At 41.7% G+C, this 16,493-nt stretch overlaps 1 protein-coding gene and 1 pseudogene across 5 annotated transcripts in view; one reads left to right on the top strand and one right to left on the bottom strand.

Annotated features, from left to right (window-relative positions):
• The window catches only part of ANKRD55 (ankyrin repeat domain 55), a 145,622-nt gene that overhangs the window by 96,882 nt on the left and 32,247 nt on the right, over positions 1-16,493 (bottom strand). The window lies entirely within an intron of this gene.
• On the top strand, positions 6,219-6,307 carry LOC149453645 (U2 spliceosomal RNA; annotated as a pseudogene).

The raw sequence follows: 16,493 nt of genomic DNA, 5'->3' as shown, positions 1-16,493 counted from the left end.
TAGAAAAACTGTTCATTGCTCGCAACCGCAACTCTACTATAATACAATACATGAGCAACCAACAGAACCACCAGCAGAGGCTTTTTCAATATTTTTTTTAGACCTTGTATAGTTTTGTCATTTATCTGTAAATCTACAGATGCAGGTTAATGATGTATTCTTCCCATCACATCCATATTTACCTTCAAACTGTCATTTTGGTTTTGCAAAGTGGTAGTAAATGCAGAGAAAAATAAAAAATCCATCTATCTGCAAGGTAATAGCATAATGTGCTTCTTTAACCACTTGCCCTCCAGAAGATTTACCCCCTTTCCTGACCAGACCATTTTTTGTGATACGGCACTGCATTACTTTAACTGACAATTGCACAGTCATGCAATGCTTGAAAAAAAAAGCATTTTTGACTATAAAACATATCCAATAAAAAAAATTTAAAAATCTAATTTAGTCATAAACTTAAGCCAAAATGTACATGTCTTTGCCCAAAAAAATCCCAATACGTGTACATTAAATGGTTTTTGTGAAGGTTATAGCGTCTACAAATGGTGATATATATGCAGACAAATACACTATGCGCTATGCTGTGCAGAGAAATACAAAGCAGCATGTCCCTGTTGGCAGGAGAGAGACCTGTGTTGTTTACACACAGGTCTCTCCCCTGCCAGCTTTCCCTGACGATCTCCGGCCAGTGATTGACATCTCTAGCCGCTAATGGAGGTGCGGGTAGAGCGGCACGCACTCCGCCCCCCTACCTGGAAATGCAAATCACACACATATATACACAGTGGGGCAACAAAGTATTTAGCCAGCCACCAATTGTGCAAGTTCTCCCACTTAAAAAGATGAGAGAGGCCTGTAATTGGCATCATAGGTAGACCTCGACTATGAGAGACAAAATGAGAAAACAAATCCAGACAATCACATTGGCTGATTTGGAAAGAATTTATTTGCAAATTATGGTGGAAAATAAATATTTGGTCACCTACAAACAAGCAAGATTTTTGGCTCTCACAGACCTGTACCTTCTTCTTTAAGAGGCTCCTCTGTCCTGCACTCATTACCTGTATCAATGGCACCTGTTTGAACTTGTTATCAGTATAAAAGACACCTGTCCACAACCTCAAACAGTCACACTCCAAACTCCACTATGGTGAAGACCAAAGAGCTGTCGAAGGACACCAGAAACAAAATTGTAGACCTGCACCAGGCTGGGAAGACTGAATCTGCAATAGGCAAGCAGCTTGGTGTGATCAAATCAACTGTGGGAGCAATAATTAGAAAATGGAAGACATACAAGACCACGGATAATCTCCCTCGATCTGGGGCTCCATGCAAGATCTCACCCCGTGGGGTCAAAATGATCACAAGAACGGTGAGCAAAAATCCCAGGACCACACGGGGGGACCTAGTTAATGACCTGCAGAGAGCTGGGACCAACGTAACAAAGGCTACCATCAGTAACACACTACGCCGCCAGGGACTCAGACCCTGCAGTGCCAGACGTGTCCCCTGCTTAAGCCAGTACATGTCCGGGCCCGTCTGAAGTTTGTTAGAGAGCATTTGGATGATCCAGAAGAGGATTGGGATAATGTCATATGGTCAGATGAAACCAAAATAGAACTGTTTGGTAGAAACACAACTCGTCGTGTTTGGAGGAGAGAGAATGCTGAGTTGCATCCAAAGAACACCATACCTACTGTGAAGCATGGGGGTGGAAACATCATGCTTTGGGGCTGTTTCTCCGCAAAGCGACCAGGACGACTGATCCATGTACAGGACAGAATGAATGGGGCCATGCATCGTGAGATTTTGAGTGCAAACCTCCTTCCATCAGCAAGGGCATTGAAGATGAAACGTAGCTGGGTCTTCCAACATGACAATGATCCCAAACATACAGCCCAGGCAACGAAGGACTGGCTTCGTAAGAAGCATTTCAAGGTCCTGGAGTGGCCTAGCCAGTCTCCAGATCTCAACCCCATTGAAAACCTTTGGAGGGAGTTGAAAGTCTGTGTTGCCCAGCGACAGCCCCAAAACATCACTGCTCTAGAGGAGATCTGCATGGAGGAATGGGCCAACATACCAGCAACAGTGTGTGCCAACCTTGTGAAGACTTACAGGAAACGTCTGACCTCTGTCATTGCCAACAAAGGATATACAGTGGGGATCGAAAGTTTGGGCTCCCCAGCTAAAAATTTGTATTAATGTGCATAAAGAAGCCAAGGAAAGATGGAAAAATCTCCAAAAGGCATTAAATTACAGATTAGACATAGAAATTCCATGTAGCCGAAGGTCCCGTGAAGGTACAGCCTGATGATAAAGGTATCCTCTGGTGGTTAATGGGGTGACGGCTGCCAGAGATGATGGTCTGGATCTATATCCCAAATGCTCCAACCTGGATGGACTCCTAAAATGCTGGGCTGAGATGTGGAGGCTCAGTGCCAGGTAATAGAGATGAAAACGCTCATGGTGTAGTATTGTGAAATGTATTTATTAGGGTATAAATCATTATGGTAAACAGTAAACGTACAGGGTGATAGTAACCTATACAAATATAGTGTGAAATGAGCTCTTGAATGCACTGACCAGTGGATAAAAATGGTGGCCACCGGACCTCCTGATCCGGTGGCGTGACGTCAAAGCGTGCAGAGGCTCCTCCTAGACGCGCTTCGTGTAATAACACGTCTCCTGTAGGGGTGATGGCATCCTTACTGCCATTAGGTATCAGGATGAAATCCTTGGACCCATTGTCAGACCCTACGCTGGTGCAGAGAGTTCTGGTGTACGACAAGACCCGGCCTCATGTGGCAAGAGTATGCAGGCAGTTCCTAGATGAAGGAATTGATACCAATGAATGGCCCCCACGCTTGCCTGACCTAAATCCAATAGAACACATCTGGGATATCATGTTTCGATGCATCCATCGCCGCCAGGTTGCAGACTGTCCAGGAGCTCAGTGATGCCCTGGTCCAGATCTGGGAGGAAAAACCCCAGGACACCATCAGTCGTCTCATTAGGAGCATGCCCCGACATTGTCAGGCATGCATACAAGCACATGGGGGCCATACAAACTACTGGGTACCATTTTAAGTTGCTGCTATGAAATTTCAGCAAAATGGACTAACCTGCTGCATCATTTTTTCACTTTGATTTTTGGGGTGTCTTTGAATTCAGTCCTCTGTAGGTTGATTATTTTCATCAAACGATGGGGCATCATTATGTTCCCAACACATTACCCAGTCCATATCAGTATAGACATCCAGCATATTTTTCCCCATTGAGATCTGATATGTTTTCAAAGTGTTCCTTTAATTTTTATATACATACATACACATATACATACAGTATAACAAAGTATTGAGATGAACTTTTGATATTGACCAAATACTTATTTTCCACCATAATTTGCAAATAAATTCTTTCCAAATCAGCCAATGTGATTTTCTGGATTTGTTTTCTCATTTTGTGTCTCATAGTTGAGGTCTACCTATGATGCCAATTACAGGCCTCTCTCATCTTTAAGTGGGAGAACTTGCACAATTGGTGGTTGACTAAATACTTTTTTGCCCCACTGTATATATGTGTGTGTGTGTATGTATGCATAAATATATATATAGTGTGATTTTGCGCAGCCCTGCCACCCTGTTGCAGTACTAGGGCAGCGGGCATGCAGTTAAAACAAAGTCCTCCACTGGTGCGCTGTCGCTGCTGACAGTGATTCCATCTTCAACTCGTTTTCCTTCCGGGTTCGCAGGCTCCGGCTGTTTGAATGGCTGAGCCGCGTTAACTTCACTCTTGCACATGCGCACAGGAGTCACGGACACAGCACAGAGCTCTGAAAGGAGTGAGCATATATATATGTGCTAAGGAACCTGCTGACAGGAAGAGTGGTCAGAGTAGGCAGAGAAAGGACTTCATCAGTCTGCTAATGCTCTTTCACTGTCCTTTCACAGGCTGAGGACAAGAAACTGACCTTACTGCAGTTTTGCTTAGGTTTTTGTACTGTAGCACAGAATAGTCAGGTCATCAACCTGACTCTGCTGTCTGGCAGGGTTACTTTAATCCCAAAACTAGTGTCAATGATGGGCCAAGTGGGGCATTGTGGATGTGAACCTTCTTATACAGAAATTGTATAGAACTTGTCTGAACAGCAGTTCGTTTTAGAGTGGAAAGAGATTGGAACACATTGTCAGGTTTTTATTGCTGTCTATGTCTCAATACAGTAGATTCACCCTCTCTATTTGTCATGTTTACCATTATCACCAACAGTGAAAGAACATCTTTAATTGTGTGTTGTCACCAGAACAGGAATGGATGGGAAGTCTCCCAACAGGAACACTAATTCTGATGACCTTGGTGACAACCAGGAATTTCCCTCGCTCTGGATATACAGTATTTCTTTTTTACTTTCTGTTTTGGCTATGGGACAGGAAATGAAGGGAAATCTCATCAACGGGATACAGATGGCATAAAAATTTGAGGTTAACCCCCCCACCGTACCCAAATGAAAATAATGAGTTTTGCTTTTAGTTCTACTTTAATTTAAAATAAACTTCAAACCAAATTAATTATTTTTTAAACGGTACCAAAAGACAAATGCAAAGTGTATATCCCAATGTCCCTCTCATTTTCTATTTACATTAATTTAATTCTTCTATCACAATCGGGACACATTAATTTTTAAAAAGATAAGCTTTGGTGTTTTACTGCTTTATCTCAATCGAATTGTGTCCATTTTTACATTTTGGTGTCTATGAATCATAAACACTCTGGATGGTGATGCACAAAATTCTGGGCTCAATGCCCTAGCAGCACCTTGCATCTCGATGGATTACATTACTCATTTGCTTAATTTCTTCTACAGGAACACAAAGGATACCTACAGGATACTAGTATGGTATCATAGAGAGGATGAGACCATTTTACCAGAGCATAGTGAATGTGCAGACTTCCATCATCCAATCATGTGCAAGCAAAAATTCTGTTTTTTAAAAAAAAAAAAAAAATTAATTTTCCTTGGGTATTTTATTTAGAAAGTGAAGCTTCACCACATTCACCAAGCTCTAAGGAAAATGAGTGCAACTGCACTTACAAAGCAAATTCTACTTGTCTTTAGTAAACCAACCCCAATGATCTTGTAACCACTTTGGAGGAACTGCTGTACTCGTATATGAAGAAAGAAAGTGGCAGGGCAACCTTAGAACGCAGGTCCATAAAACAGCCTGAAGAAACAGTTTAACACAAATCTAGGAAATGTAGGGACACGTGATGGCCTTGTGGAAAAAACGGGTAAATGATATAACAGTTCACTTTTCTGTGTAGAAAGTGTAGTTAAAGATCATAATGGAACCTCGTTACTTTATGGTGAGTACCAGGGGTTATTCTGGTGCTCTTGCTCAAAGATGGCCTTTAGTCTTAAATCTAGACAAGCTTTTTGCCATAATGCTTGGTTAACCACGGCGTTAACAACATTAAACTTCAGATTCTTTGTATTGGGTTTATAGATACAAGTCAAACTGCAAATAATAAAACAAATAAATGGTAACTGCTGCCATATCCAGTCTGTTTAATGAATGATTAACCCAGCTGCCTCAATAGAAGTGTAACAGAGTGCCCCGTTACTTACCATGCTCAGATGTAGGCACAAGTGCCCCTTTAACTGATTTTCCCACAATCATCTAGGTTTCCACTATCCGTTTGACTTTCAAAAGACCCTGGACACGCCCAAGGGATATAGGTTTCCTGCCTCCAGGAGCTCACAGGGACCAGATGGGGAACATGTGGCTGGGAATGTGGTCAGCCACCAGCCGCTCAGTCCTCCACTGACAATTATGGCACACAGGCAGCCAAGTTGGAGAACAGGCACCTTCCTGAGAAAACCCAGTCACTGCAGAAAGCACGGTGCCAACTGTGTCCAGAGTACTCAGCCCTTAAGTAGGATAGTCTAGACAAGCAGTCCACCTGCTTGTCTAGACTGGTGACTCCTTCTGTGGTGCCAGACCTGGGATCCCTCTAGCTGCTCCCTAGGACCACCAGACCCAGCCTACCTCACTGTTAGAGAGACAATGCCACAGGAGGGGCAAGCGCAAGCAGCCATTTGTATTTTGTTGCATGATTTATTGCATAGTGATCCCTCTCTGTAAGGAGTTCCTATTAAAGTGGTAGTAAACTCAAATAAAAAAAATAACACTGACAGGGTTTTTATGACGGAGGAGACCCTAATTGCTTCTTGGCCTTTTGGCTAAGATCAAGTATAGTATCTCTACTTACCAGTGTTCAGTAAGGATCCTCTTCCATCATCCCAGCCTTTCGGCCATGATGGCTGGCTGTATAGCAGCGGTCCCCAATCTTTATGGTTCTAGACACCGGTTTCGTGGAAGACAATTTAAATTTTTCCACTGACCATGGAGCAGTGTGGGTTGTGGCCAGGAGGTGGGCATGGGATGGTTTTGGGATGATTCAAGCGCATTACATTTATTGTGCACTTTATTTCTACTATTACATTGTAATAATATATAATGAAAAAGTTATACAAATCTCACCATAATGCAGCATCAGTGGGAGATCTGAGCTTGTTTTCCTGCAACTAGATGGTCCCATCTGGGGGTAATGGGATGCACCAGATGCAGCTTTACAATGGATGCTCACTTGCCACTAAAAAGCCTGCCACCAGATGCAGCTTAACTGTCACATGCCACTCACTGAGAGGGTTTTGATATGAGTCTGCAAGCAATTGATATATTATGGTCTCTGTGAAGCCAGACCTCTTTGCTAATGATAATCTGTACTTTCAGCCACTCCCCAGTGTTAGCCTCACTGCCTCAGCTTCACTTTAGATCATCAGGCATTAGATTCCCATAATGAGCATGCAACTTAGATCTCTCGCATGTGCAGATTAGAGTAGGGTTCACGTGCTCATGAGAATCTAATACCTGACAGGAGGCAGAGCTCAGGCAGTAATGTGAACAAAGGGGAGCGGCTGTAAATACAGAAGAAACTTTGCTTGCTAATCGCTCACCTCCTGCTGTGTGGCCACGGACCGGTACCAGTCCAGGGCCCAGGGGTTGGGGACCTCTGTTGCATAGTATCCCTATTGGTATTAAGGGGGTCCTGAGAGATCTTCCTGTCGAAACAGAAATTGGTTCGCCCACTGGGTGAGGTGGGGTCTAGACGAAACTCCCTAATAGAAGATTCTGAAGGGCCCAGATTTGCTACCAGGGGCTGGGAAGGCAGAGCGCTCCCTGGGAATGGTGTTCCGGGGGTGTCAGAGTAGCCCTATTAGTTTGGGACCCCACCATGTGAAACTGCACTAGTCCATGATACCTAAGCTTTTTTCTGCACAACGCCTGGGGCAACTTTTGTTACCAGGCCACACGGTCTATCCAATACACTTTTTATTATTGCATATTTATTTTCTGTCCACATGTGACACCCTGCACTTATATACAGTATCTGTTTTCACTCTGGATTACAGGGTATGGGTCTTTGAGCCTATCCTGAAGTCAAGGGGGAGCGTCTGGGCTTCTTTGGTCATCGAGTTCCTTTTTTTCCCTCTGTTTGGGAGCCCCCCCACCTACTGCTCCCTAGTACTCATTGGTCAGCTTCAGCTGTTCAAAAGGAGAGGGATCTGCTGGGCCTTTTGGCTAGGTGAATCTGAGTGTGCTTTACCCCCCAAGTGCACTTTTGTGTGTGTGTTACAATGCATTTTTAGTTTACTTTTGGTGTTTAGTTTTTGCACACGGCACCAAGAGGTCAAAAAATAAATATATATATATAAATCCCTGCCTGTCAGCAGTAATGAACACTGAGCTGTGCATGCGCAGCTCAGAGTACATTTACACCACCTGCTCTGTGCAGATGTGTCTCCTGTGCCATTCAAGCGGCTAAACAGAGCGAACCCAGAAGCAAGACCTGGAGAAGGTGGAAGCACCCAAGCACTGGCAGTGTGGTGCATACTAACACATTATGACGTTAACCTGCAGGGGACTAGTTTTATAAGATTTTTTTTTTTTTTTGCAAAGCTTAAACCCTCTTTTAGTTGCTCAAAGATTGTACTGTGCTGTCACCTAGTATCCCTATTAACCCTAGTGGCTCCTATTTTGTAGCAGTTTACAATCCTTAGATATTAAACCAAAAACCAAATATGTATTATGTTGCCACTTGCAATCAGATATGGTAGCTGTATTTTTCTTTTTCTTTTTTTATATATTTTTTTCCCCCTCTGTTTTCCCCTGGTGATCTGGCCAGTAACACACCTACTGTATTATACAGACACCTCTGTTTGATGAAGCCATACTCCTCTGGATGAAAGAAAAGAAATATACCCATGAAGCCGTATAAGATATATGCCATCATTTTGGCCTCGGACAGAAATCAGGAAGCAAGTGAAGAAATTAAAAATACATATTCCTGTCTGTTTACTGATGGATCATGAGAGACACACACCGCTCTAAGTCTGTGCAGCAGGATCCACTCCACACAATGATAGCAGAAGCACTCACCCGTTTTGCCTCCGGAAAGCAGCAGCAATGAAAGGAAATGGCTGCACACTCTATTATATCATGAAAATTTATTAGATGAAAATTATGGAAAATATCCAAAAATGCACAAATACAGTACAACTAGGAGAGATGTTAACGCGTTTCAAGCTCTTTAGCGCTTATTCATAACATCAATGCGCTAAAGTGCATGAAACCCGGTAACGTCTCTCCTAGCTGTACTGTGTATTTGTGCATTTTTGGATGTTTTCCATGATTTTTATCTAAGAAATTATCACGGCATAGTGGAGTGTGCAGCCATTATTTCCTTTCATTACTGCTGTTTACTGCTGCTAGCATCATAATGATTAAAAATAGTTCAGATTGATTAAGAGAGTTTAGTTCTGCTTTTAAGGTAAACCCAGGAATAATAACTTAAAATACTTGCTGAAAATTCTTTTCCTTTAAGTGGGTCACATTCACAGGTGTCTCTAGAAGCCATATTAGACATAGATTTCTAAGGCTAGGTTCACACCTATGCAATTTGCGTTTTACAAGTTTCTGCATTGCGTTTTTGACGCATTTTGCCGTGATTTTGATGCATTTTGCTTTTTTTCTTGTTACTAGGCAGATTTAAACCGCAAAAAGCATCAAAAACACACTTCATACTTTTCTACAGTGTTTCCATTGAAGTCTATAGAACTAAAAACACAACTTTTTGCATTAACAAAGTGCCTGACTCGTTCCAAAAAAAACACCGGTTAAAAACGCGGGGAGATGTGAATGTGTCCCATAGGAAATCATGTTACATAGTTAGTCTGGCTGAAAAAAGACAAAAGTCCATCCAGTTCAACCATTAAAAAAAAAGTTATAATCCTATATCCACAGTTGATCCAGAGGAAGGCAAAAAAAACCCAGCAAAGCATGAGCCAATTTGCTCATGCTGGGAAAAAATTCCTTCCTCATCCCCCAAGAGGCAATCGGATATTCCCTGGATCAACTAAATGGACTGTAGTGCGTTTCAGCAGAACGCTGCGGAAAACAGGTGTGAACCTAGGCTAACAAACTCTGAGTTTTTTTTTTTTTCTAGTACTAATTTACATTTAAATGTGCAGAAAGATTAAGATCTGCTTGCAGATTTTCTTTTCTTGAACGTTTGCAGAAAATTCCATGAAACTAACATAGTTTATTTTTAATCTTTGCAGGGATTTGTTGAGTGTGTATTGTCTGCTATATTTAAGCATGCTGTCTGCATTGCAGTCTATAGTGCTGCAGTGCAGATGTTGATACAGCAGATGTTAGTTTCAGTACGTTATTTTTCTTAAAGTAGAACTCTTTTGAATAATCTTTCAGAAAGAAGGAATAGAACCAAAATTACCACACTGCAACAAAAGCAAAGAATTGGAATAGGGGTGGAGGGAAGAGGTGTATGCATACTGTCTAGCTCTCTGAGAGCTCTTCAGACACTGATGGAGATATGTACACATTTTGTTTCAGCCATTGGCTCCCGCTGCTGTCAATCACAGCCAGCGAGTCAATGAGAAGAGAGGGGGCGGGGTCAAGATGCGACTGTGTGTGTGAATGGACACACGGAGCAACGGCTGGGGAGTTTGCCTGCTTGTGTGCCCCCCTAGTAAGCTGCTTGCTGTGGGGACACCCGACAGGAGGGAGGGCTCAGGTGCACCAATGGGGGACCCAAGAAGATGAGGATCCAGGCTGCTCTGTGCTAAACCACTGCACATAGCAGGTAAGTGTAGACATGTTTGTTGTTTTTTTTAACTGTAATTTTTATTGTGAGCTAAAGCCCAATTTTACACATATACAAATAAGGGTGTAAATACACCCACTGCAACATATATGTATACATAATAAAAAACAAAAATGAATAACCAATTCAGACAAAGGACAATAGCATGGCTAAATGGCAGGTAGCAGTAATTAACATAGTGATTAACAAAGCCTCAAGACGATCCAACTCATTTGCTATAAGGGGATTGATCCCATAGCTCCCAGACAGCTGCAAACTGGGCAGGGTAATGTTTGTTATTTAAAAAAGCCTTTAGAGTCACTTTAAAGTGTTACTAAACCCGCAACAGTAAAACCAGTCTATTTATGTGGTAAAGCATGCTTGTTATACTCACTGTGGAAACTAAGGGGTTAATCCTCCACATTGTGTAAAAGGCTATTTGATCCTGCCTTCTCTGATCCTCCTGTTCTTCCGCAGTCCCCAATCCATCTGCTGACAGTACAGAGCCCTAGGAGACACTCTGCACATGCTCAGTTTAGTGTGTATTGCTAGAGCCTTTTTTTTAGCAGGGTCAATCAGCACTGTCCAGACAGAGGATCAGCGGTCATGCAGACTTGTAGGACAGTCAGAGGAGAATGAAAACTCCTCATACAAGATTAACCAGTGCTCGACCGCACACTGATAGAAGTCACAAGTCTGCTAACTGCTGATGAGAAAAGGTATTTAGCAGTTTATATTTACTATAATAATTGCATTTCCATGTTGTGTGTTCTGTGGGAGACCAGATATAGTGAATGCAGGGCCCTGGGTTTAGTAGATATTTGCAACACCCTGAAGTTTGCAATCCTTACCTGTGCCTTTTCTTTCCCTGTGCATTACTAGCTGTTATCACATGGCAAAGCCAGAGTGAATATTGGTTTGCTTGTTTTCAGTCTGTCTGCAGTCAGCACTGTACAGTGTAGACAGTAGCATGTCTCCGACCAGAACTGAGAACAAAAAAGGCACCTCCAGATTTTAGTTTTTTTATTATTGGCTTTCTGGGAATTTCAGGGCATAAGGGTAAATGCAGGGTTTAGTTAAACATAAGCAGTTTGTGATCCGTTTCTCCAGTAATTACATGCATGCAGTGTCATACTGAAACCTTCACTTATGGTTCCTTGCACTAGGGCATGGGTGCTCAACCTATGGCCCTCCAGCTGTTGTGGAACTACAAGTCCCATCATGCCTCTGCCTTTGGGAGTCATGCTTGTAACTTCCAGCCTTGTAAAGGCTCATGTAATTTGTAGTTCCGCAACACCTGGAGGGCCACAGGTTGACCACCCATGAACTAAGGACTCTTCATCACACTGGTAACTGCTCTTGACATTGTTGAGGGTTGAATGAATACATTGCAAAGTTTAACCCCTTCCAGCCACCTGTACACATACTGTATGTGACCTCACTGAAGTGGGTCTTGTTTGGTGAGGCTGCATACAGTATATGTGTATCAGTATTTGTGCTCACCAAGAGCCCCAGGTCTTGTACGAACGATTGGGAACTGGACTCCCAATTCCTGACCAGTTGATTGCTGTGATAGCCTCTGATTGGCTATCACAGTGATGAGTCGCTGTGCAGCCCGCCCCTGTGTTTTCTTTCTCCTCTGAATAGCCAGGGGACAAAGATGTAAACAAAAAAATGTGTAAAAGGAAAAAAAAAATTCCTAGCTCAAGGCTTGAACTAGGTCAGTGTCTGGGATATTGTTAGGGTCAAGGTAAGGGTCAAAGGACAAAGTAAGGGTCAAAGGTCTGAGTATATTTTATGTAGGATTTTTTTTTAAGTTTTTTTTTTTTTTTCAATTAGTACGTGTCAGTGTATTTTTAGGTAGGATAAAAACAAAATGTGCAAATGTAGGACAAGTGGGGCAGGGGTTCATCTCCGGCACTGCATGTCTGACATTGCGCCGCTAAGTAATTTGGTGGTACCTTAGGGGCCACATAATAATTGTGGGGAAAAGTGGCGTCATGTATGACGTGAGGGCCTGGTGCTGCATCGCATGTTAGGCATCGTACTACTGAATGAATCCAATTTAGTGTGTGATTGGAACTGTAATGGTACATGGTGTTGTGTTCATGCACTGTCGCAGTCTAGGGTAGAATGTACTATTAAGTATTTGTTTTTCTAAATATTTCATTTTATAAATAAAAAACAGCTGAGCAGCTACAGCAGAAGCATGGATGACAATGCGGCGGTGATTTCACTGCACAATTAAGAGCGTTGTCATTGGATCAAACTAAGTGTTTATCAAATGAATCTACTGGCAAGATCAACAAGAATTTACAAAATGTTCCAGAGGATACTAAGGCCTCTTTCACACGTCTGGTTTTTCATCTGTTCGTTTACGGATGAAAAACGGACACCCATTTATTTCTGTGGACTAGAGGATAAAACGGATGATCATCCTTTTACATCCATTAATGTCCATATCCATTAACATCTGTTTTTTTGAATGGAAGAAACCCCTATTTCATCCCTGACAAAAAAACGGATGTAAATGGACGAAAAACGGATGTAAACTAACGAAAAAATGGATGTAAACTGATCCGTTTTTTTTCTTTGAACTTTGACTAAACTGATGAAAGAAACATAACTCCCGTGTGAAAGGACCCTTATAGTAGCAGCAGAAAGCCCCATCCTACTGGTATAAGAAGCTTACATCACATATGTAATTTTATAGTTTGAAGATTTAAAGTAAATTGAGATTGATAGTTAAAGAATATGTTACCCCGAGGTGTGGATACGCCACTGCAGACTTTTTCCTAATTTTTTTGGTCGTGCCGCCATATTTAAACATTTTGGACAAATGTCCTCTGCTTCATTTGCTCGGTCACCACAATTTCTGTCCCCTCAATGGTGTCAGTTTGCCTTCTGGGTCTGGTCGACCAGCTGGCTTTCTCAAGGGCTTCCAGAATATTACTAAGTCTATTCCTTTTTTATGCTAGGAAGGCCATTCTGTTAACCTGGAAATCTGATAGCCCCCCTACCTTAGGCCATTGGAAGAAGCTGGTGAATGCAGTGATTCCCCTATATAAAATGACATACTGTACCTCTCCCAAGGTTTTCCGAATACATTTCATAAAGTTTGGGATATCTGGTTGGAATCCTCCTCTACTGCCAATGCTGAAGAGCGTATCGTTTCTGATTAATCTCATGCTCAACCCTCCATAAATATCCCTACATGGTGGGGGAATGGGGAAGGATTGTTGTTTGGGGTCTCCATTATATGTCTCCCTCCTGCCTTACCCAACCCCCTTGGAGGGAGGAGTAACGGGGAACTTATTCTCGGTACTCTTTGTGATATGGTCCAATATACTCATTGGGTACCTGATCTCTCTAATGTTGTTTCTTGAATGTTTCCAAATTTCTGTTTCTAATTGTTTACAATCCAACCGAGTATACTTCTGCCCTCAACACTGAGGATTGTTCAGGTTGAGCTGGACTATGGGTGTTAACGTAGTTGTCTGTTTTTGTTGTTTTGTTTTTGAGCCGGGGAATGCCCCAAGGATATGTTTAACTTTTATTTCATAAAACAATTTAAAAAAAAAGAAAAAAAAACTTTAACCCCAACATTCCATATTCCTCAGGGGTGTGGACATTTTGTACAAAATTACTTGTCCAGGGACTAAATTGGGATCCCATTTGTCCCTCATGACAATCATGCGATCCACACACATTGTTTTGAGTGGCATTAAAAAAGGAGTCCTGCACGAGTTTGTAGTGGTGTGTTCCAGACTTGCAAGTGATAGTGGCATGCTGGGATACGTGTTCACATAGGATTGCTATTGACAGGAGTGTTTGCATTGAAGTGAATAGAAGGTAATTTTGCATTGAAATCAATGGGAGTCGTTTTTGCATTGAAGTCAATGAGAGGTCAATGGAAGACAATTGTGGAGAGAGATGTCAAAATCGCACCTTTACTAAAATCGCAAAAAATGCAGAAAGACATTGCAATTTCAGTACACATATGTGTGATCCGAGGCTAAAGAGGCTGCTTGCCCACATCAGGGCTAAATGTAAAAAAACCCCACCTGCCTAGCGCCTGGAACTGCATGCCCCAGGCATCGGATGATATAAATCGTGCATCCCTGCTAATACAGTATGTGTCTATTGTCCCATGTTCTTGTGTTGAAAAGTATCCTGTTCTATTTGTATTGCTTCCTTTGTCTGAAATGCCTGGTGATTCTGCCAGTCCCCCAGCTTTCCTATTTCAAACTAACCATGCTATTCATTAAAGTACATTCATGCCATGTGGTGAGTTTTCTGGCTGTGCTGGAGCACAGCCTGCCTGTCCTCCAAAGGTCAGTCTTGTGCTGACATGCCCCTTCTGCACAGCCATTCACTGGGAAGATCAGTGTACTGCTGTATCTCCACCCCCCACCTCTCTAAGCCCCTTTTGCAGCTAAGAACATATATAATTTTTTATATATTTTGTATTCTATATACACAAATGTTTTGCCTTTTACTTCTATTTTAAACTGAATTGGTTGAGTTACAAGGAGAGGGTTTACACATGCATTAAAAGCTTATATTTGTAAAGCTGCTGGGTATACTAAAAAACTATTGTTTTAAAAGTAAAACAAAATCTTCACATCAATAAGAACTGTGTAAGCGTGTTTTCTCTATTCCTTTTTTATAACTCGGTCTATATTACAGTATGTGGAATGCAAAGAAACTTGACAAATTGACTCTGGATTGTCTGTGACATTTCTCATTTATACAGATCACGACATATACTATATTGCCAAAAGTATTGGGACAAACCCACCAAATCATTGGATTCAGGTGTTCCGATCACCTCCATGGCCACAGATGTATACAATCAAGCACCTAGGCATGCAGACTGCTTCTACAAACATTTGTGAAAGAATGGGTCGCACTCAAGAGCTTCGTGATACGTGATAGGTTGCCACCTGAGCAATAAGTCCATCCGTGACATTTCCTTGCTACTATATATTCCACAGTCAACTGTTAGTGGTATTATAACAAAGTGGAAGCAACTGGGAACAACAGCAACTCAATATTGAACCCTACAGACTAAGACAGGGATGCCATTAAAGTTCATGTGCGTGTAAAGGCAGGCGTCCCAATACTTTTGGCAATATAGTCTATCCAGTAGTAGTAAGTTATGTACAACTGAACTTGTTCTGTAATGTTGAGGACATTTTGTGGCTTGTCTTCAGTTCGAGTGCCAGAAAAATACCCCAGCATTTAAATCCAAACAGCGCGGACACCTTGAAACAGTCAACATGCAAACTTATTGTCTAAGGTCAGGATTGCGATTCCACCAACTTGAGACCAATAAGAAAATAGGAGATGGTTGCATATATATATATATATATATATATATATATATATATATATATATATATTTCACCTACAAATGTCTCCATGGCTCACATACACTGCTACCCTAGACACTTTCCCATTGGAAATGCCCCAAATAATAGTTGTGCTGTTGTCGCCATATATCAAGATGTCATAGTTAAAGGATAAGTTCACCTTTAAACAAAAAAATAATAAATGCACATTTTTGGCAGGTAAAAATATGTACATTTATTTTTGTTTTTGGAGCCTCTAAAGCATTGCACCGGCGATCAGCAAATTGCTGGTGCCATGCAGGTCTCCTCCTGACCTGTCAGTACATCTGCTTGCTCTTACATCCCGTACGGGCAAGTGGATACTTACTGATAAGAAGGCTCAAAGAACTGCCATGGTGTTGTGTAGCGCCATGGTAGTTAATTGAAAACTACAAGCCAACAACCGCAAAGGCTGTCGGAACTTGTAGTTTTCCCATGCACAGAATACTGTAGCACATTTTTTTTAACCACTTGCCCTCCAGAGGATTTACCCCCTTTCCTGACCAGACCATATTTTGCGATGCGGATCTGAGTTACTTTAACTGACAATTGCGCAGTCATGCAACGCTGATCCCAAATGAAATTTACGTCCTTTTTTCCCATGAATATAGCTGGTATTTGATCACCTGTGCAATTTTTATTTTTAAAAGACAATTTTGAGAATAGAATATTGTTGACTTTTTGCTATTAAACATGTCAAGTAAAAAAAATTTTAAATCAAATTTTGTCATGAATTTAGGCCAAAATGTATTCTTCTACATGTCCCAATATGTGTAAATTAATTGGTTCACGTGAAAGTTATAGCATTTACAAAAGGTGGTAAAGATACCAGAATTTTTTTTTTTACTAGTAATGGCAGCAATCAGCGACTTATAGCAG

The sequence above is a fragment of the Staurois parvus genome, unplaced genomic scaffold (assembly GCF_062004578.1).
Source record: "Staurois parvus isolate SC_StPar_1 unplaced genomic scaffold, SC_StPar_1.0 ptg000445l, whole genome shotgun sequence".
Classification (NCBI taxonomy): domain Eukaryota; kingdom Metazoa; phylum Chordata; class Amphibia; order Anura; family Ranidae; genus Staurois; species Staurois parvus.
Note: the sequence above shows the minus strand (reverse complement) of the source record. Positions and strands in the feature narration are given on the sequence as shown.